Genomic DNA, 22,022 nt, shown 5'->3' with positions numbered 1-22,022 from the left:
GTAGCTCGGCAGCAGTTGAGACTGAGGAGCCGATGCAGTTAGGCCACAGGCGCCTCACGGAGGCGGAAAGGTCAAGAAGACGCAGAGAGGGTCTTTGCATGTACTGCAGGGAAAAGGGCCACATTGCACAAAACTGTGGTAGGAAGTCAGGAAACTCCTCGGCTTAGGTGTGGTAGGGGGTACCACCCTAAGCGGAATTGTTTTACCTCCAAAACAAGAAAAAATTTTATTGCCCTGTTCCCTAAATTGGGAAGGGCAGAACTTTCCTACCACAGCATTTGTAGATTCCAGGTCAACAGCTAACTTTTTAGATTTAAGCTTTGCTTTAAGTTTAAATATCCCTGTACTTCCGGTAGGAAGACACTTATATGTTACAGCGATTGATGACACTCCTTTGCAAGGAAAGTCCCCACTGTGTCAGACACCTCCCCTCTCGCTGCAAGTGGGAGCTCTGCACAGGGAGGTCATACAGTTTTTCGTTTTAAAGATGTCTACCTCTACGGTGATACTAGGGTTGCCCTGGTTACGATTACATTCTCCTCAGTTTGATTGGGGGAATGGGCAGTTGACTACTTGGTCACCTTATTGTACACAACATTGTTTACAGAATGTAGTTTTGTGTTCTACTAAGATTCAAGTGGAAGGAGTACCTCCACAATATCAGGAATATGCTGATGTCTTTTGTCCTAGGGCAGCAGATCAATTACCCCCTCATAGACCTTTTGATTGCCCAATAGATTTGAAACCAGGAACCATGCCACCCAGGGGCCACCTATACAACCTCTCGTCCCCGGAAAAATTGGCCATGGACGAGTACATTCAGGAAAATTTGCAGAAGGGTTTCATCCGCCCTTCAAGATCTCCTGCAGGAGCGGGATTCTTTTTCGTTCAGAAAAAAGATGGTGGTTTGCGCCCCTGTATTGACTACAGGGGTCTAAATAAGATCACGATTAAGAATCGGTATCCACTACCGCTAATCGACGATTTATTTACACAGGTTCCCGGGGCTTCTGTTTTCACTAAGTTGGATCTAAGGGGGGCTTACAATTTGATCCGTATCAGGGAGGAAGATGAATGGAAGACGGCATTAAACACTCCCAAGGGGCATTACGAATACTTGGTGATGCCCTTTGGGTTGTGTAACGCTCCTGCAGTTTTTCAGGAGTTCGTCAATGAGATTTTTAGAGAGGTAGTGGGTCACTTTGTAATCGTCTACTTAGATGATATCTTGATATTTTCTAAAAATATCACGGAACACCGCCAACATGTGAAGTATGTGTTACAAAGACTCAGGGAGAATCAATTGTTTGCAAAATTAGAGAAATGTGTTTTCGAGGTAAAAGAGATTGCCTTTCTTGGTTACATTTAGTGTTGGGCGAACAGTGTTCGCCACTGTTCGGGTTCTGCAGAACATCACCCTGTTCGGGTGATGTTCGAGTTCGGCCGAACACCTGACGGTGCTCGGCCAAACCGTTCGGCCATATGGCCGAACTAAGAGCGCATGGCCGAACGTTCCCCGAACGTTCGGCTAGCGCTGTGATTGGCCGAACGGGTCACGTGGTTCGGACCCGAACGCGCTCTGATTGGCCGAACTGTCACGTGGTTCGGGTAAATAAATACCCGAACCACGTCATATCTCCGCCATTTGTCTGTGGGTTTAGCTTTGGGTAGGCAGGCAGGGTAGTTCGCGCTCCAGCCACGCTAGCCAGGGTCCCCCCCAGTCATTGTGTGTCGCTGCTGGGAATAGTAGTACACCGCTCGCTCAGCATTCTGTTTACTGCCACTCTGTGTACCTCGCTCAGCCACACTATATAGCATTCTGTTTACTGCCACTCTGTGTCTGCTGGGAATAGTAGTACACCGCTTGCACAGCCACACTATATAGCATTCTGTTTACTGCCACTCTGTGTACCTCGCTCAGCCACACTATATAGCATTCTGTTTACTGCCACTCTGTGTCTGCTGGGAATAGTGGTACACCGCTCGCTCAGCCACACTATATAGCATTCTGTTCACTGTTCTGTGTCTGCTTGGAATAGTGGTACACCGCTCGTTCAGCCACACTATATAGCATTCTGTGTACTGTTCTGTGTCTGCTGGGAACAGTAGTACACCGCTCGTTCAGCCACACTATATAGCATTCTGTGTACTGTTCTGTGTCTGCTGGGAACAGTAGTACACCGCTCGCTCAGCCACACTATATAGCATTCTGTTCACTGTTCTGTGTCTGCTGGGAATAGTGGTACACCGCTCGCTCAGCCACACTATATAGCATTCTGTTCACTGTTCTGTGTCTGCTGGGAATAGTGGTACACCGCTCGCTCAGCCACACTATATAGCATTCTGTTCACTGTTCTGTGTCTGCTGGGAATAGTGGTACACCGCTCGCTCAGCCACACTATATAGCATTCTGTTCACTGTTCTGTGTCTGCTGGGAATAGTGGTACACCGCTCGCTCAGCCACACTATATAGCATTCTGTTTACTGTTCTGTGTCTGCTGGGAATAGTGGTACACCGCTCGCTCAGCCACACTATATAGCATTCTGTTCACTGTTCTGTGTCTGCTGGGAATAGTGGTACACCGCTCGCTCAGCCACACTATATAGCATTCTGTTCACTGTTCTGTGTCTGCTGGGAACAGTAGTACACCGCTCGTTCAGCCACACTATATAGCATTCTGTGTACTGTTCTGTGTCTGCTGGGAACAGTAGTACACCGCTCGTTCAGCCACACTATATAGCATTCTGTGTACTGTTCTGTGTCTGCTGGGAACAGTAGTACACCGCTCGTTCAGCCACACTATATAGCATTCTGTTCACTGTTCTGTGTCTGCTGGGAATAGTGGTACACCGCTCGCTCAGCCACACTATATAGCATTCTGTTCACTGTTCTGTGTCTGCTGGGAATAGTGGTACACCGCTCACCCGTCACTGTATAGCATTGTGCTCTGTGTCGCTGCTGGGAATAGTGGTACTGTATAGCATTTCTGTACTGCCACTGTACTGCTGCCAGTCAGCGTGTACTGTAAGGATAAGTGAAATGAGGAAGAAATCCGGTGAAAGAGGGAGGGGCAAGGGAAGAGGTGTTTCCCCTGACGGTTCACGTACAGGCCACAGGGGAGCACCCAAGAAAACCCACTCAATACCACCCATGTTGTCCAGGACAACAACCCTCACAAATCCAAAAGAACAGGACCAGATAATTACTTGGATGACCTCTCAAGCGTCCAGCAGTGGGTTAAGCAGCACCAGCACATCACGCACGAGGTCCGAGTCCTCAGCCAGTTACAAGGAGCCAGTGGGCACAAAGCTGACACAACCGGCAGCGACACCACGCACACAACTGCCAGATAACCAGTCCGATGAATTACCTCAGGACACAATGGGGTATTCGCAGGAGCTATTCCCAGCCCAACAAACTTCCACCTTTCAAAGGTCAATGGAGGAACAGCCAGAAATGTTGTGCCTGGATTCACAACCGTTAACTGTGGGAAATGTACCGCGCACTGAAATACGAGGCGAGTCCGAAGAGGACTCGGAAACCCAAATCCCAGAGCAATTTGGGCAGGAGGGGTTGCAATTGCAGGAGGTCGGCCGACAAGATCTGGAAGACGACGTTGGAGTGTGCTGCGCAGAGGTTGTTGTGGGGAGCTCTACTCCACGGCGGTGGCCCACAATGACATATGACGAGTTTGAGGAGATGGAAGAGGAGGGTATGGACAATGTGGACAGAGACCCAGATTTTGTTTGTGAACGAGAACATCGCCGTCGTAGCAGCAGCACAGATGAGTCTGTTGAAGAACACACTGCTGCACGAGTTCGCCTTGTGCCACAAGGTAGGCGGCGCGCAATTTCAGGCACCACAAGCGTGGAAGTTCAAGTGAGAGGCAAAAGAGGAGCAAACAGAAATCGCCAGCAAGGAGGCAGGTGCTCCAAAGTCTGGGCTTTCTTTGAAGACTGCACTGAGGATGTTACCATGGCGATTTGCAAGGTGTGCAAGACCCGCCTGAGCAGGGGGAAAAATATTAACAACCTCTCCACCACCAGCATGAGCCGTCACATGCTATCCAAACATCCCACTCTTTGGGCAAACGCGTCAGGACAGGGTACCAGAAACAACACTGCCTCCCTTGGGTTCACCAGACCCGCCTCAGCAGCAGCAGTAGCCCAGCCATTGCGTGGTTCACAACATTCACAAACATCAGACGACGCTGACACTGTCACTTTCCGGAGTAGTGCTCTTGAGGTCTCCCAGTGTTCATCAAACACAACAACCAACAGCCCTTCCGTGTGCAGCGCTACGGTTCAGTTGTCTGTGTCGGAGATGTTTGAGCGCAAGAGGAAATTGCCAGCAAATGACCCCCGGGCCGTGGCAGTAACAGCCAGCATAGCCAAGCTTCTGGCCTGCGAAATGCTGCCATATCGATTGGTGGAGACAAACAGCTTCAAGGGCATGATGTCAGTGGCCATCCCACGTTACGTGGTTCCCAGCCGCTACCACTTTGCACGCTCTGCAGTGCCTGAGTTGCATGAGCACGTGGTCAGCAAAATAACCCGAAGCTTGAAGAATGCCGTTGCCTGCAAGGTTCACCTCACCACTGACACCTGGACGAGTGCGTTCGGCCAGGGTCGATACATCTCCCTTACCGCGCACTGGGTGAACCTTGTGGAGCCTGGCAGCGATTCCTCACCTGCTACGGCACGGGTGTTGCCCACGCCACAAACAGCTGCACCGCCGTCCCTCCCACTGGATAACAGCAGCACCTACCTCTCTGACTCCTTCTCCTCCAACGCATCTCAAAGCTGTACCTCATCCGGAAACGCTAACCCAGCAGCAGTAGGATCGTGGAAGCAGTGCAGCACAGCTGTTGGCATGCGTCAGCAAGCGTTGCTGAAGCTAATCTGCCTTGGGGATAAGCAGCACACAGGGGAGGAAATTTGGAGGGGAATAAAGGAACAGACGGATTTGTGGCTGGCACCGCTGGACCTGAAACCGGGCATGGTTGTGTGTGATAATGGGAGTAATCTCATTCGCGCTTTAAGGTTGGCTAAGCTGACACACATCCCTTGCCTGGCGCACGTGATGAACCTAGTAGTTCAGCGGTTCCTGAGGACATACCCAGGCGTGCCCGATCTGCTGTTGAAGGTGCGTCGAGTGTCCAAACATTGTAGAAATTCCAGTACTGCTTCGGGGGCACTCGCCAAGATGCAGGAGCGCTTCAATCTCCCCCACCATCGCTTGCTGTGTGATGTCCCTACGCGCTGGAATTCTACGCTGCACATGCTAGCCCGCTTTTGCGAGCAGAAGAGTGCAGTGGTCCAGTACATGACGGCGCAGTACCGAGGCGCATCCGGCCAGCTGCCAAGCTTCTGTGGATCCGATTGGGCCAACATGTTGGACCTCTGCCAAGTCCTCCAAAATTTTGAGCAATCCACGTTGCTTGTGAGCAGTGACAACTCTTCAGTCAGCATTACCATACCACTGCTGTGTTTACTGAAGAGGTCGATGTTAAAAATCAAGGAAACAGCTGTCATGATGCAACTGGGGGAATCTGAAGGAGAAAACGATCAGCGTGATGGTACCAACATCAGGCCATCCGCCTCAGGGAACGCTGGCCCCAGCAGCTATGACGAAGAAGAGGAGGAGGAACAGCTGGAGTTGGAGCAGGAATTTCATGCCACCACTGACGAGGGCCAGAGCGGTGCACGTTGGACTTCCACAATTCAACGCGAATGGTCAGCAGAAGCAGACCAGGAGGAAGGTGACGACTATGATGCATCACAACAACTATCACAACGCTCACAAGAGGATGATGAGGATTCTGGTAGGACTCTGGCACACATGGCTCAATTCATGCTAGACTGCATTGAACGTGACCCACGCATTGTGCGCATTCTGGACAACACCAATTACTGGGTTTATACCCTTCTGGATCCACGGTACAAACACAATGTTCCAAAACTGCTTGAAGAAAGAGTCAGACAGGTCAAAATGGAAGAATACCAGCAGGCCCTTGTGGAGACTTTAGAGAGGAGATTGACATCCTCCCCCTCCTCTAGCCAGTTGTACGCAGACAGACTGACTTCCGCAAACCCAGGACGACCAGGAGGGCAGCAAACAACGCAAGCCGCAGCTAGTACCCAAAAGGGAATGGTATCGGCAGTGTCCTTGGAGTGGGAAAATTTTCTGACACCCATGCAGCCGCAGCCCACTGAACAGCAAGCGTGCAGATCCACCTCCAACACCGATCGCCTGGAGAAGATGGTCAAGGACTACATGTCAGATGGCGTAGCTGTGTCGAACCATCCATCTGCACCCTTCAACTATTGGGTATCGAAGCTAGACACCTGGCACGAACTGGCAATGTACGCAATAGAGGTGCTGGCTTGCCCGGCAGCCAGCGTTATGTCGGAACGCTGTTTCAGTGCTGCCGGAGGCATCGTCACAGATCGGCGTATCCGCCTCTCTACAGACAATGCAGACCGTCTGACTCAAATTAAAATGAATCAATCCTGGATTGGAAATGACTACGCAACACTCCAGGACCCCAACCAAGTAACATGACCAATGAACATCTGGGATGGTGTTGCGTTTCCGGGCCCTGTTTATTGAACCTCTCATCTGTATTACATTTATGACTGCATGGCGGCAAAAAGCATTGCTGCTATATCCGCACGCTTTTTGTCCACATGCAAGGCCTGGGTTGTTGTGTCTCACAAAGCGTGGCCTTCTCCTCCTGCGCCTGCTCCTGTTCCATCACGTCTGCTGCTGCTGGGTTAGCGTTGCCGCGTGGTCCCTGTTTATTGAACCACTTATCTTTATTACATTTATGACTGCATGGCGGTACAAAGCATGCTATCCGCACGCTTCTTGCCCTCATGCAAGGCCTGGGTTGTTGTGTCTCACAAAGCGTGGCCTTCTCCTCCTGCGCCTCCTCCTGTTCCATCACGTCTGCTGCTGCTGGGTTAGCGTTGCCGCGTGGTCCCTGTTTATTGAACCACTTATCTTTATTACATTTATGACTGCATGGCCGTACAAAGCCTGCTATCCGCACGCTTCTTGCCCTCATGCAAGGCCTGGGTTGTTGTGTCTCACAAAGCGTGGCCTTCTCCTCCTGCGCCTGCTCCTGTTCCATCACGTCTGCTGCTGCTGGGTTAGCGTTGCCGCGTGGTCCCTGTTTATTGAACCACTTATCTTTATTACATTTATGACTGCATGGCGGTACAAAGCCTGCTATCCGCACGCTTCTTGCCCTCATGCAAGGCCTGGGTTGTTGTGTCTCACAAAGCGTGGCCTTCTCCTCCTGCGCCTGCTCCTGTTCCATCACGTCTGCTGCTGCTGGGTTAGCGTTGCCGCGTGGTCCCTGTTTATTGAACCACTTATCTTTATTACATTTATGACTGCATGGCGGTACAAAGCCTGCTATCCGCACGCTTCTTGCCCTCATGCAAGGCCGGGGTTGTTGTGTCTCACAAAGCGTGGCCTTCTTCTCCTCCTGCGCCACCCTCCTCCTGTTCCATCACGTGTGCTGCTGCTGGGTTAGCGTTACCGGTCCCTTTTCCTGGAACCTCTTATATGTATTACATTTATGACTGCATGCCGACAAAAAACATGTTACCTGTGCAAAGAAAACAGACATTTCCCGCATTTAAAAGACAGTTTTCCCTTTGAAACTTTAAAATCGATTTTCTCAAAAACTATAAGCTCTTTTTGCTAATTTTTTTTTCCTCTTGTACCCACTCCCAAGGTGCACATACCCTGCAAATTTGGGGTATGTAGCATGTAAGGAGGCTTTACAAACCACAAAAGTTCGGGTCCCCATTGACTTCCATTATGTTCGGAGTTCGGGTCGAACACCCGAACATCGCGGCCATGTTCGGCCTGTTCGGCCCGAACCCGAACATCTAGATGTTCGCCCAACACTAGTTACATTATCTCTACATCAGGGTTGTCCATGGATCCCAAGAAGGTCTCTGCTGTAAGGGATTGGCCACAACCATCTGGGCTTAAAGCACTACAGAGATTCTTGGGATTCGCAAATTATTATAGAAAATTTATCAAGGGGTTCTCTTCGGTGGTGTCTCCGCTTACTAATTTGACAAAAAAAGGGGCTGATGCCACTCATTGGTCAGAAGAAGCAGTTGTGGCATTTTCCTCTCTGAAAGAGGCATTCTGTACTGCTCCCATATTACGTCATGTAGATGTTGCTTACCCATTTATAGTGGAGGTGGATGCCTCAGAGGTTGGAGTAGGAGCAGTATTGTCTCAACGTTCAGGACTTCAGGGCAAGCTTCATCCCTGTGCTTTTTTTTCCAGAAAATTCTCCCCTGCCCAGAGAAATTATGATGTTGGAAACAGGGAATTATTAGCCATCAAGCTTGCTTTTGAGGAGTGGCGCCACTGGTTAGAGGGGGCGGAGCATGTAATTACTGTGTACACGGATCATAAAAATTTACAGTACATTGAAAAAGCTAAAAGACTCACCCCCAGACAGGCTAGATGGGCTCTCTTTTTCTGCCGTTTTAATTTTATAATTACATTCACACCAGGGAGTAAGAACGTTAAAGCGGACGCCCTTTCTCGTTGTTTTGAACCTGAAACTGCTCCATCCCCTTCCTCAGAAAGTATTCTGTCGAAAGAGATCATCCTGGCAGCCACTGAGATAGTTGAAGACCTTCCTAGCCTCTTAAGTCCTTTTCAATTAGAAAAAAAACCAAGAGGGGTTCTTTATGTCCCTTGTACTTTACGTCCCAAAGTGCTGCAGTTGTTTCATGGACACAAGAATGCTGGACACCCTGGCATTACCCGAACCCAAGAATTGTTGTGTAGATCTGTCTGGTGGCCATCTCTACAACAAGATTGCAAGGAATTTGTTAAGACCTGTGCCGTCTGTGCCAGGAGCAAACCCTCCCGACTGGCTCCAGTTGGAACTTTGCAGTCTCTGCCCTCCCCTCAGGAGCCATGGACACATATTTCCATGGACTTCGTGGGAGAACTTCCAGATTCCAATGGAAAGACTGTCATATGGGTGGTCACAGACAGATTCAGTAAGATGGCCCACTTTGTGCCTTTGAGTGGTTTCCCTACTGTTTAAAAACTAGCAGATCTTTTCATTCAAAATATCTTTAAATTACACGGCATTCCAGAGAATGTTGTCTCAGACAGAGGGGTCCAGTTTGTCTCTAGGTTCTGGCGGGCCTTCTGTAAGGGGATGGGTATGTCGTTGTCCTTTTCATCAGGTTACCATCCACAGACCAACGGCCAGACAGAGAGGACCAATCAATCTTTGGAACAGTTCCTGAGATGTTATGTGGCGGACGCCCAACACCAGTGGGCGGAGTTTCTACCATTTGCTGAGTTCGCACATAACAATCTCAGGAATGAGTCCTCTGGTTATGCGCCTTTTCAAATTGTCAATGGGAAATCTCCCAAATTTTCTCCTTTGCCAGTGTCGACCTCTCCATTCCCTGTCCTGGAGGAGTGGCAGGAATCTTTCAAGAGGATTTGGGCTAATGTCGGAGAAAATTTAAAAAAGGCTTTCATCATACAGAAGAGGCAGGCAGATAAGAGACGGTCTGCGGAGTGGGAGTTTAAACCAGGAGACAAGGTTTGGGTATCAACTCGTCATATAGCTCTGAGGCAGCCATCCGCGAAACTGGGGCCCAGGTATATTGGACCATATCCAAATTCCGAAAGGGTTAATCGTGTTACTTACAGAGTCAGGTTACCGCATTCTCTAAAGGTGGGGAAAGCCTTTCATGTGTCACTCCTGAAACCAGCTGTTCAGGTGGACTCCCTCCCGCCTCACCCTGTCATGGTTGATGGTGAGCCTGAATAGGAGGTTGAGGAGATCTCGGACTCCAGACGAGTTCAGGGTTCAGTGCAGTATTTGGTGCATTGGAGAGGGTACGGTCTAGAGGAAAGATCCTGGGTCAAAGCAGGTGATTTACATGCTGATAATCTTAGGAGACGGTTCCATGAGCTCCATCCTGACAGGCCAGGTAGGACGTGTCCGGAGTCCACGCCTAGAGGGAGGGGTACTGTAACAAAAAATCTGCAACGCCGGATGGATTGCGGAAATATGGTCGCATCCAGTCCGGCAAGCGGACCTTCAAACGCGGGATGCGGAAATTCGTCCGCATCCGCTGCGCACACCCGTCCGAGCACTCTGCTCCAAACTCACTAACATGCTGTTCACCAGGGTTCTGCCATCTTGCCTCTAGGGGGTGCGGCCGCACGCCAGACACGCCTTTATACTCTTAGAAAGCGTGTCAGCTGACCTGGAGGTCAGCTGACATTTTAGCCTGCTCTGATTGGTTGCTGCCTGGGGTGGAGACTTCTCTCCCAGGCAGTATATAAGGAAGTGCTTTTCAGTCACACTTCGTCTGTGTTTGCGATACCCTGTGTCAGCACTCAGACCTTAGACTAGATCCCAGGTGTTGAAACCAAGGACTTCACACCTAGACTAGGAGATTATTATTGTTATTTATTCTCTGTGTATGATTCTGTGCCTGTCTTGACTTCTCTTCTGCTTCCTGATTCTGTACTCTGCCAGCCCGTACCGTTAACGACTATTGGCTTGGTTCCTGACTATTCTCTCGTCTCACGTCTCTGTACTGTTGCCGCCTGTACTGTTGCCGAACCTCTTTCTGTCTGACCTTGCTCCCTTCAGTGGAACGTCTCCCACTGTTGGGTTATTATCTGAGGCTTGCCTCCCTGAGACGCCGGCCCTAGCAGACCGTTACTGCCAGAGGCCGAGATTCCTCCACTGCCACTTTGGGGGATCTCACACACGGGGTTCCCATTCAGAGGTAACCACACCTCTGAGGAATTGCCGTGTGGTGGATATTTCCACAACCTTGTGAATATTTACTGCTTTGTTTATTTCCATGTTGTTCGTGTGTCCACTGCTTTACTTCTACCCGCATTATTAGCAATTCCGCAGATTGCTATATAATGGGGTCTATCCTTGTATTATTGGCGATACTGCGGATCCCCAATAATCAAGGTTCGGGGTGTGACACTGGTCTGAGTAGATCATTTCAGACACTTACCGTGTTAGTGAGCCTTCCGCTGATTTACCATCAGGAAGATACTGACTATTTCACTCTAACATATCTGCATTGGTGGTGATTCTGTATATCACCACTTAATCAGATATTTGTGCCTCTTGCTGACACCAATCGTTACAGAAACACAGACCATAAAGAAGTAAGATGGAGGGGGTGATAAACCAGCTTCAGACTGTAAGGGCAGAGTTAGAACAGCTGAAGATTATTGTAACTGCACAGCAGGCTCAGATTACACAGTTAAATGAGACTGTCCAAAGGTTGCAATCACCACTTAACGTTCTACCTCCCCCGGCTCTTAGCGAGCCTAAAATAAACATTCCTGAGAAATTTTCAGGCACAAGGTCAGATTTCCAGAATTTCCGTCACAGAGTGCTGTCTTACTTTGAGATGAAACCTGTGTCCTCGGGAACCGAGGCTCAGAAGGTCACTCTTATCAAGACTCTATTGCATGCAGATTCCCAGACGTGGGCTTATGGCTTACCTGATGAGCATCCTGCTCTGTCTTCTGTCCAGGAGTTTTTTAAGGCCATGGCGGTCATCTACGATGATCCAGATAGTGCCGCCACGGCCGAACGTAAGCTCAAAAACCTTAGACAAGGACGCAGTACTGCTGAAGAGTATGCGTCAGAGTTTAGGAAGTGGGCTGTGTCCTCTAGATGGGAGCGATATGCACTCTTGGATAGATACCTAGATGGGTTGTCGGAAGCAGTAACTGACGTGATGGTTAGTCATCCGGAACCCAAAGATCTAGATGAGGCTATTACGCTGTCTATTAAAATAGATAGGCGTCTGAGGTACAACAAGAAGGGCAGGTACCCCATGTACTCTAGGACTTCTGGGGCCAGTAGCTCGGCAGCAGTTGAGACTGAGGAGCCGATGCAGTTAGGCCCCAGGCGCCTCACGGAGGCGGAAAGGTCAAGAAGACGCAGAGAGGGTCTTTGCATGTACTGCGGGGAAAAGGGCCACATTGCACAAAACTGTGGTAGGAAGTCAGGAAACTCCTCGGCTTAGGTGTGGTAGGGGGTACCACCCTAAGCGGAATTGTTTCACCTCCAAAACAAGAAAACATTTTATTGCCCTGTTCCCTAAATTGGGAAGGGCAGAACTTTCCTACCACAGCATTTGTAGATTCCGGGTCAACAGCTAACTTTTTAGATTTAAGCTTTGCTTTAAGTTTAAATATCCCTGTACTTCCGGTAGGAAGACACTTATATGTTACAGCGATTGATGACACTCCTTTGCAAGGAAAGTCCCCACTGTGTCAGACACCTCCCCTCTCGCTGCAAGTGGGAGCTCTGCACAGGGAGGTCATACAGTTTTTCGTTTTAAAGATGTCTACCTCTACGGTGATACTAGGGTTGCCCTGGTTACGATTACATTCTCCTCAGTTTGATTAGGGGAATGGGCAGTTGACTACTTGGTCACCTTATTGTACACAACATTGTTTACAGAATGTAGTTTTGTGTTCTACTAAGATTCAAGTGGAAGGAGTACCTCCACAATATCAGGAATATGCTGATGTCTTTTGTCCTAGGGCAGCAGATCAATTACCCCCCCATAGACCTTTTGATTGCCCAATAGATTTGAAACCAGGAACCATGCCACCCAGGGGCCACCTATACAACCTCTCGTCCCCGGAAAAATTGGCCATGGACGAGTACATTCAGGAAAATTTGCAGAAGGGTTTCATCCGCCCTTCAAGATCTCCTGCAGGAGCGGGATTCTTTTTCGTTCAGAAAAAAGATGGTGGTTTGCGCCCCTGTATTGACTACAGGGGTCTAAATAAGATCACGATTAAGAATCGGTATCCACTACCGCTTATAATCGGGTCTATCCTTGTATTATTGGCGATACTGCGGATCCCCAATAATCAAGGTTCGGGGTGTGACACTGGTCTAAGTAGATCATTTAAGACACTTACCGTGTTAGATTTACCATCAGGAAGATACTGACTATTTCACTCTAACATATCTGCATTGGTGGTGATTCTGTATATCACCACTTAATCAGATATTTGTGCCTCTTGCTGACACCAATCGTTACAGTCAGCTGACCTGCCGGTCGGCTGACGTCAGAGGGGACTCTCTGCAGCTTGGATTGGCTGATGGGCGTGGGCATGGCCGAGGGGTCTCTTCTACTTCTTAAGCCTCCGAGAATCACTTGCAAACTGCCTGCTGTTGCGAATGCTTCATGTGAGCACTTAGACCTTAGATAGTTCCAGTGTGCTTTAAACTGGGAGGAAACCAGAGGTTTCACACAAGACTAGGAATTGTTATTACTACTGTTATTATTGCTTGATTATCTGTGTATGACTCTAGCTCTCTTCTGACTACTCTTACTCTATTAGATTCTGTACTTTTGCCCATCTGATCCTGTTGCTGACTCTGCCTTAAATACCTCTATCCTTCTGCCTGCCGATTTTGTACTGTATCCTTTTGTCTGTTGCCGAACCGATCTGTCTGACCACTCTACTCACCAGTGAGTCCTTGTCACTGGTAAGGTTCCTTACTAATAGTACCCACTAGCTCCTCTGGTGAGGTTCCTTACTGATTGTACCCACCAGCTCCTCTGGTAAGGTTCTGCCAAGTGCCAAAACTATCAGTATTACTGTTGCACCAAGCACTGTACACTTGCTATTTCCTTGTTAGCTATACTTGCATTATTGGTGATTCTGCAGATCACCATATAATGAGGTATAGTGTCTGATTTATTGGTGATACTGCAGATCACACAATAACCAGACTTCTGTTTGCTACACCAATCGTTACAGAACTGCAGACCAAAAATGTCTATGGAGACACTATGCACTATGACCACGGCCGTTAACGACCTTACCAATATGGTCAACACACAACAGACACAAATTAATTTACTGTCTGAGGTAGTGACCTGACTTCAAAAGACCAATGCATCAGTGTCATCCCCTATAGTTAGTGAACCCAGGATGCCTCATCCTGAAAGATTTTCAGGGCACCGGTCTGATTTTCGGAATTTTAAGCATCGTTGCCTATCATATTTTGAGTTACGCCCGGTATCTTCGGGTTCTGAGAGTCAGCGAGTTACCTTTATAGAAACTTTATTATCTGGTGACTCGCAGACTTGGGCTTACAGTCTCCCCACTGGTCATGAGGCATTAACATCAGTTCAAGAGTTTTTTTTAAAACAATGGCTATTATATATGATGATCCAGATTTAGCTATGACGTCAGAGAGGAGACTCACACTCTCCGACAAGGTCATAACACTGTTGAAACTTACGCTGCTGAGTTTAGAAAGTGGACGGTGTCAGCCAGATGGGGGCAGTATGCTTTACTAGACTGCTTTTTATCAGGGTTATCTGATGATGTTGCTGATCTGATGTTAAGCCACCCAGAACCTAAAACAGTAGACAAGGCAATCTCTTTAGCTGTCAAGATTGACCGTCCGGGTTCGTTACCAAAGGCAAACTTGAAGTAGAGTGTCAGGAAGGCTTCCTCAGTTCCTTTCTCTGCTCCTACCCCTTCTTCTCCTCCTCAGGATGAACCGATGCAAATCGGACAATCCAAGCTCTCTGAGGTTGAGAAAAATAGGAGACGTACTGAGAGACTCTGCCTGTACTGTGCAGAGAAGGGTCATGTGGTACAAAACTGTCCCAGGAAGGCGGAGAACTCTATCGCCTAGGTGTAGCTGGAGGTACTACCCTAGGCGATTCTGTGTTACCTCTAAAGAATAGTCGCTTACTCCTCCAGTGTTCTATCACCTGGGAAGATCAAGTCCAGTCTACCCAGACTTTTATAGACTCAGGCTCTGCAGCAAATTTTATGGATTATGATTTTGCTGTTAAGTTTGGTTTTCCTCTTCTCTCTTTGGGACGTCAGATTGTTGTTACTGCAGTGGATGATTCACCACTGCAGGGCAAACAACCTCTTTCTCATACTCCTGTACTGTTGTGTCAAATAGGGGCTTTGCATAAAGAGCAGATACAGTTCTTTGTACTCAAGATGGCTACCTCCACTGTGATCCTTGGTATGCCGTGGCTTCAAAAACATTCCCCTCAGATCGACTGGAGTTCCAGGCAATTGTTGAGCTGGTCCTCCTACTGCCATCATCATTGTATGGAAAAAGTCACGGTGTATGCTACCAAGGTTCAAGTGGAAGGTTTGCCTATTCAGTATTCTGATTTTGCTGACGTTTTTTGTCCCAAGGCAAACTTCCTCCTCATCGAAGTTTTGACTGCCCCATTGACTTGAGATCAGGTTGTATGCCCCCTAGAAGCCATTTATATAACCTTTTGGGGCCTGAAAAAATTGCCATGCAGGAGTATATTAAAGAAAATTTAGCCAAAGGTTTCATCCGTCCATCTAGGTCCCCGGCCGGGACAGGTTTGTTTTTTGTACAAAAGAAAGACGGTGGCCTTCGGCCATGCATCGATTACAGAGAATTGAATAAAATTACTGGAAAAAATAGTTACCCTCTTCCTCTGATTGATGACCTGTTCGCTCAGATTACTGATGCAGGTGTCTTCACTAAACTCGATCTCAGAGGGGCATACAACCTGATTCGCATAAGAGAGGGTGACGAGTGGAAGACGGCGTTCAACACACCCGATGAGCACTACGAGTACCTTGTGAATCCCTTCGGGTTGTGCAATGCACCTGCCGTCTTCCAGGAGTTGCTTAACAAAGTCTTTAGGGAGGTTCTTGGGTGGTTCGTCCTAGTCTACTTAGATGACATACTCATTTTCTCATCTAATATTGCTGAACACAGGGAACATGGGAAGTATGTTTTAAGGAAACTATGACAAAATTCCTTGTATGCTAAACTCGAGAAGAGTTTATTGGAAGTTTCTGGAGTTCCTTTCCTGGGGTACATAATCTCCACCGCAGGACTCTCTATGGATCCCAGGAAGGTTTCTGCTGTCCTGGAGTGGCCCCAACCTTTAGGGTTGAAGGCACTCCAGCGATTTCTTGGTTTCGCTAACTATTACAGGAAGTTTATCAGGATTATGCGGCAGGAGGCGCGTCAGCTGACCTGCCGGTCGGCTGACGTCAGAGGAGACTCTCTGCAGCTTGGATTGGCTGATGGACGTGGGCGTGGCCAAGAGGTCTCCTCCACTTCTTAAGCCTCCGAGAATCACTTGCAAACTGTCTGCTGTTGCGAATGCTTCATGTGAGGTTCTCTGGTGAGGTTCTACCAAAACTATCAGTATTACTGTTGCACCAAGCACTGTACACTTGCTATTTCCTTGTTAGCTATACTTGCATTATTGGTGATTCTGCAGATCACACAATAACCAGACTTCTGTTTGCTACACCAAGTGTCAACCAGAAAAGGTCTACAATGCCCTATGTACTTCTTCATAAAAAATGTCTTGTTTTCTGAAATGATTTTGATAACTGCTGTCATCCCCAATATGTTACGTGTCATATGGATAGATGGAGCTACGATAGGTCTCGTGGATGTCTTGGCTCAGAGCTACTTTTTCCTGTCTTCAGGGAGTTGTGAATGTTATCTCTTTGCAGCAATGTCCTATGACCGATACTTAGCCATATGCAAACCTCTGCATTATGTCAGCATCATGGACCCAAGACTCCAGTATTTGTTGGTTATTTTATGCTGGCTGCTTGGTTTTGTCTCACCACTGGGCACATAAAGTCTTCTGGTCAAGCTCAAGTTCTGTGGTCAGAATGTAATTGACCATTACTTCTGCGACATTGCTCCTATAATAACTTTTTCATGCTCAGATACTTCAGTTCTGCAAACAGAGGTATGTATTATATCTTTCCCTGTAGTTGTTATACCATTTGTACTAGTCACTGTAAGTTACATGAGTACTTTTCTAGTGATACTTAGAATGCCATCTATGCTTGGGAGGAAGAAAGCCTTCTCCACCTGTAGTACCCACCTCTCAGTAGTGGGCCTGTTTTACGGGACCTTGACAATTAATTATTTTATTCCAGTGAGAGGACACTCCATAGTCATTAGCAAAATGGTAACAATGATAACTCTTGTGGTTACACCGTTATTTAATCCCATCATTTACAGCCTGAGAAACAAAGACATTGGTGCTGTCATAAATGGTTACATAAAGTGGCAGAAATTAAAAAATATAACACTGCTAAGATAAATACATTAGTACATAAAATTCTAATAATCATATCGGTCTATTTATATTCTTTAAGTATGTCACATGTTAAGGTGTAATTCTTCCTCCTAAAGTGTGATCGTCAACCTTGTTAAGATCATGTCAATTTTATTGTTGTTCCTGGAAATATGAAGCTCACTTTCAGGAAACCAGGAGAGAGAGAGAGAGAGGACTGCCAGGGTTTTGATGGTGTATTGTTTAGCAATGGCTGGTGCTAACATTTAATGTCACCATAAAAAAAGTTTCCTTAAAAAAATGGTTAGAAAGTTCCAAAGCAACCAAGTGGTTGTTGGTATCTACTAGTGTCCAATTTATCACTGCAGTCATCATGTGCCTAGTGACTTCAGTGTCTTCAATAGAGGCTGGGTTGAGTGTGGGTGTCAACTTTGGATGTTTATGATCAGTTGAGTTCAACAGTTTTTGCAGCGTTAAGGACAAGTTTGTTCTCCTAGCACCATCTGCAGAGGCACTCAATCTCATTCCTGTTATGTTACTCCATCTTTACAGGACCGTTCATTCAGCCATGGAATATTTATGGCCACAAGCAACTTCATGGACATAGTCTTTACGTTTAATCAGACAGCATGAGTTGGAGTGCTCTAGTGCCTGAAGAGTTTTGAATATTTTTGTAGCCAAAAAACCCTAAAAGTTGCAAATGATGCATAATATCATGTACATGCAATGCTCGGGTTCAATGTTGAAGAGAACTCCTTTAATTAGCATATACATGATGTACACATATGTAAAACCAGAATCAAATATGCTTTGAGCCAGAGTGAAAAATGTAACAAAACCCCTGGGAGACAGAAACACAAAATGGTTTCATTAAAAATATCAGACTCTTATAACTGCCATATAATTGGACATAAGGGAGAGGCGTCCTAATTTGCACCAAGATAAAACCTCCATATTCACACTGATGCCTCATCTACATATAAAGAGCTCAGAGCACAACCTGAAATGATGACTATAGTGGAAAATATAAATCGAAGTGATGCCGAGAGTTTATTCAGTTATGTTTATCCTTTAAAAAACACTTGTAAACTTTGTATATGTTTACATATGCAGCGCTGTGTAATAGGTTAATGCTTTATAAATACAACAATAGATAAATAAAATTAATAAATGCTTCAGGAATGTTTATATCACAATTACATTTTTTGTGCTGTTTTCTCTTTTGGGTTTAAAATGAATAATCATTCAAATTGTGACATTTCCGGGTTGGAAGTTTGCAGAGCATAGCAGTATCTTCAGCACGTTTTGTGAGCCTTTCTGGTGTCTCTGCAAATTCTCTGTGAAGCAGAGTGTAAAGCTGAATGTTTGACCTTGTTATGCCCCTCTTGTACACACATACTTTAGACAAGTAAGCAGCAGAGGCAACGATAATACAAATATATATATATACGTGTTTTGTTTTTTTACTACTCCAGAGGATGGAATTAAAGGTTGAAAAAAAAATAGTTGTTATATTTACTATTAGGTAAAGAAAAGAAACCAACCTGAATGTAAAGTGGCTCCCCTAATTTGAAAGAGTACAGATAAAAGTTAAAAGTGATAAACAAGAATGTGAAGAATTTTATTTATGAAGAAGAGAAGAACCGAGAGCCCGATATGGTGTAGTATGTCAAGGTAATTGGATAATTAGAAAGAGTATGAATTGTATACTCACAAACCAGGGTTACCTCCAGGCAACCACTGTATAGGCAGGTGAGGAGATTAGCCTGTCCTCACTCAGGAATAAGAAGTCGCTCTCTGTAGGCTTGAAAAACAAGAAGGGGTATCCCCCTCCACCAAAGGTGGATACAATCAGTATTATGGTAGAGAACAGAGGCGCCAAAAGGATAAAAACAATATTTAAAAGTTTTAAAATTATTGCTTAGGAGGCAGTGGTGGACTCACCTCCCACAAGCAGACACAACAACTGTGTATTCACAAAAGGGACATTTATTGGTATACTCCAAATAAGGTCACAACGCGTTTCACAGGTCAAACCCGCTTCATCAGGCAATTATAGGAAGGAGCACACAACTGGGGGTAAGAGGCAACACATTTGTACAAATCCTGAACAGACTGCATTTCAATAAACAAATATTTGTATGATGGAATTCACTGGTGTGATTTAAATTAACGGGAAGAGGTGGCTAATTATTGTATTTTGGGGGTGGAGGGGGGGGGCGGGGAGAGGGGGGGGGGAAAGGACGGAGGGCCGGGGGGGGGGGGAAATGGGGAAAGATTTGGAGATGGGAAATGGGAGGGGGGGGGGAAGAAGGGTGGGGGGGGGGGGGTTTGTTTTAGGGGGAAGAAAGATAGTGGTAATTTTAAGTATTACATCATAGCATTAATATTCATAAACATAATCATAAACATAATCAAACGTTAATCTCAAGCATGTGGCGAGATACTTTCATAACATACAGTAAACAGTATCATAATTCATATATATATATTTTTTTACCCATACATATGTGTATTGGGAGCGGTTAGCCTATATGAAATAGTGCAAAGGAGTTCAGGGCTGGCAATAGTACATTGGGTATTTAAGAAAGACATGCAGAGTAATTTCTAGAAGACACATAATGAACAAGCATCAAAACAGATTCACTTACCAGCAGTATGTCCAGATAGCACCTGGCGCCTCAGTGGCCAAGTAGTACTGAACTGCTGTTTATATAGTGTTGAACTCCTCCCCTTAGCTAATTGGAATGTGGGGAGGGCACTTAGTTACGTCATTACGCATGTGTACATGCGTATTTTGATGTGTAATGGCAGTGGCTGGATAGTGTACTGGCTAAGGGTGCTGCCTTTGACATGGGAGACCAGGGTTTAAATCCCGGCCGAGTCAAGTACCCATCCAATAAGGAATTCAAGGCAAGATTCCCTAACAATGCAGGGTGGCCTCTCGAGCGCGTCCCTGTGGCTGCAGCTTTTGAGTGCTTTGAGTCTGACAGGAAAAAAGCGCTATGCAAATGTTTGGATTATGGATTATTATTAATGGCGGTCAAGGATTACGTATGCGTACATGCGTATTTTGACGCGTAATGGCGTATATGGATTGCATATTGTCAATGCGCGATGAAAAAAGGGGCGCATGCGTACTAGCATGATGCCATGCGTACGGTGGCATGGAATGGGAATGTGGCGTATATTTGAACGTGTTGGAATGCGGAACCATTGCTCAAAATAAGAGAACCACTATTTAATATTCATACATTTCAGGTTACTTGATCTGACAGTATATACCATTGTGGCTGTACAATTATATGCAATTATTGTCATACGATTTGCTCTGCATTGCAACAGTACTATCTATCAATGTAAACGCATATACATGTAAAAATGAGTAAAATTGATAATACAAATAAAAAAATATAAAAGGTTCCGACTAGCCAACTAAAACATAGAGTATGGATAAAAACATGATCACGTTGGAATACTAAGCATAACGTTCTTAACATAAATACGCTCAAAAACAATTATAAAAATGAGCTAAAAACCCAAGAGGAATATAATAGTAAATAAAATAAATAAAAGATTATAAAAACTCGAACTTATAACACAGACCGATAAAAGAGGCGACTAAGTTAAAATAATATTGGAATGTTATGATCAGTGAATTTTTTCTAGTTGTTCGTTGAGTCCCTCCGGAATGAGAGTCCTCAGTATTTGTATCCAGAACATTTCTCTCGCTTTCAGTATTTCAAAAGCATTGTGCTGTTGTGGGTTAATGGATTCTATAAGTGTTATACGGAATAAAGTGGGGTCATTGTGATGGTGAGTGCCGAAGTGTCTCGAGACGCTGTGAAAGGGAAAATTTTATTTATGATCTTCACTCATTATGGTAGATTTTACCACTATGGTATTGATACAAATATTTCCCTTTTCTTGAAGCTCTTGATTACTGTCCTGCAATTTACATAATACTGCCAATGAAAAGTGAGTAATATTCAGAAATGAAATACACAGGTAAGAAGTAAGAATGCTAGTTAGGTCTTCTCTGTGTGTATGTGTGTGTGTGTGTCTGTCTGTCTGTGTGTGTGTGTTTTTATGTCTGTGTGTGTTTTTATGTCTGTGTGTGTGTTTATGTCTGTGTATGTGTGTGTGCGTGTATGTGTGTGTGTGTGTGTGTGTATGTGTGTGTTTATGTCTGTGTATGTGTGCGTGCGTGTATGTGTGTGTTTATGTCTGCATGTGTGTGTGTGTGTGTGTGTTTGTGTGTGTGTGTGTGTGTGTGTGCGCGTGTATGTGTGTGTGCGTGTTGTATGTGTGTGTTTATGTCTGTGTGTGTGTGTGTGTGTGTGCGTGTGTTTATGTCTGTGTGTGTATGTATGTGTGTGTGTGTATGTGTGTGTGTTTATGTCTGTGTGTGTGTGTGTGTATGTGTGTGTGTGGTCCTGGAGGGGTGCCATGTTGCTGGATTAAGCCCCACTCCAAATTAAGCCCAGCACCAGACTAAGCCCCACCCCCTAGGTGTTCTATTACTTGCTTCTGACTCATCTACTTAGCGTAAGTTGCAGGAAGCTGCCACCTCTGTGCCTTGTGCATCCTTCTTTCCCCCTTTGTGCCTTCTTATGTCCCTTTTTGTGCCTCCTTCTGTCTCCTTGTGCCTCATTTAGTCCCTTGTGTCATGTCTGACCCCCTGTTTGTCCTTCTGTCTCCCTTTGTGCCTCTTTCTGTCTCCATCTGCCTCCTTCAGTCCCCCTGTGCCACCTCTGCCTCCTTCTATGCCCCTTTGTGCCTCCTTCTGTCCCCCTGTGCCTCCTTATGTCCCCTTGCCTTTATTTATCCCCTTGTGCTACCTCTGCCCTCTGTTCCTCCTTCAGTCCCAC

General features: G+C 46.2%; 1 pseudogene; it reads left to right on the top strand.

Annotated features, from left to right (window-relative positions):
- The first annotated feature begins 700 nt into the window (after positions 1–700).
- On the top strand, positions 701–16,173 carry LOC137561990 (uncharacterized; annotated as a pseudogene).
- The last annotated feature ends 5,849 nt before the right edge of the window (positions 16,174–22,022 follow it).

Source organism: Hyperolius riggenbachi, chromosome 3 (genome assembly GCF_040937935.1).
Source record: "Hyperolius riggenbachi isolate aHypRig1 chromosome 3, aHypRig1.pri, whole genome shotgun sequence".
Lineage (NCBI taxonomy): Eukaryota > Metazoa > Chordata > Amphibia > Anura > Hyperoliidae > Hyperolius > Hyperolius riggenbachi.
This window is presented reverse-complemented; position numbering and strand designations above follow the sequence as displayed.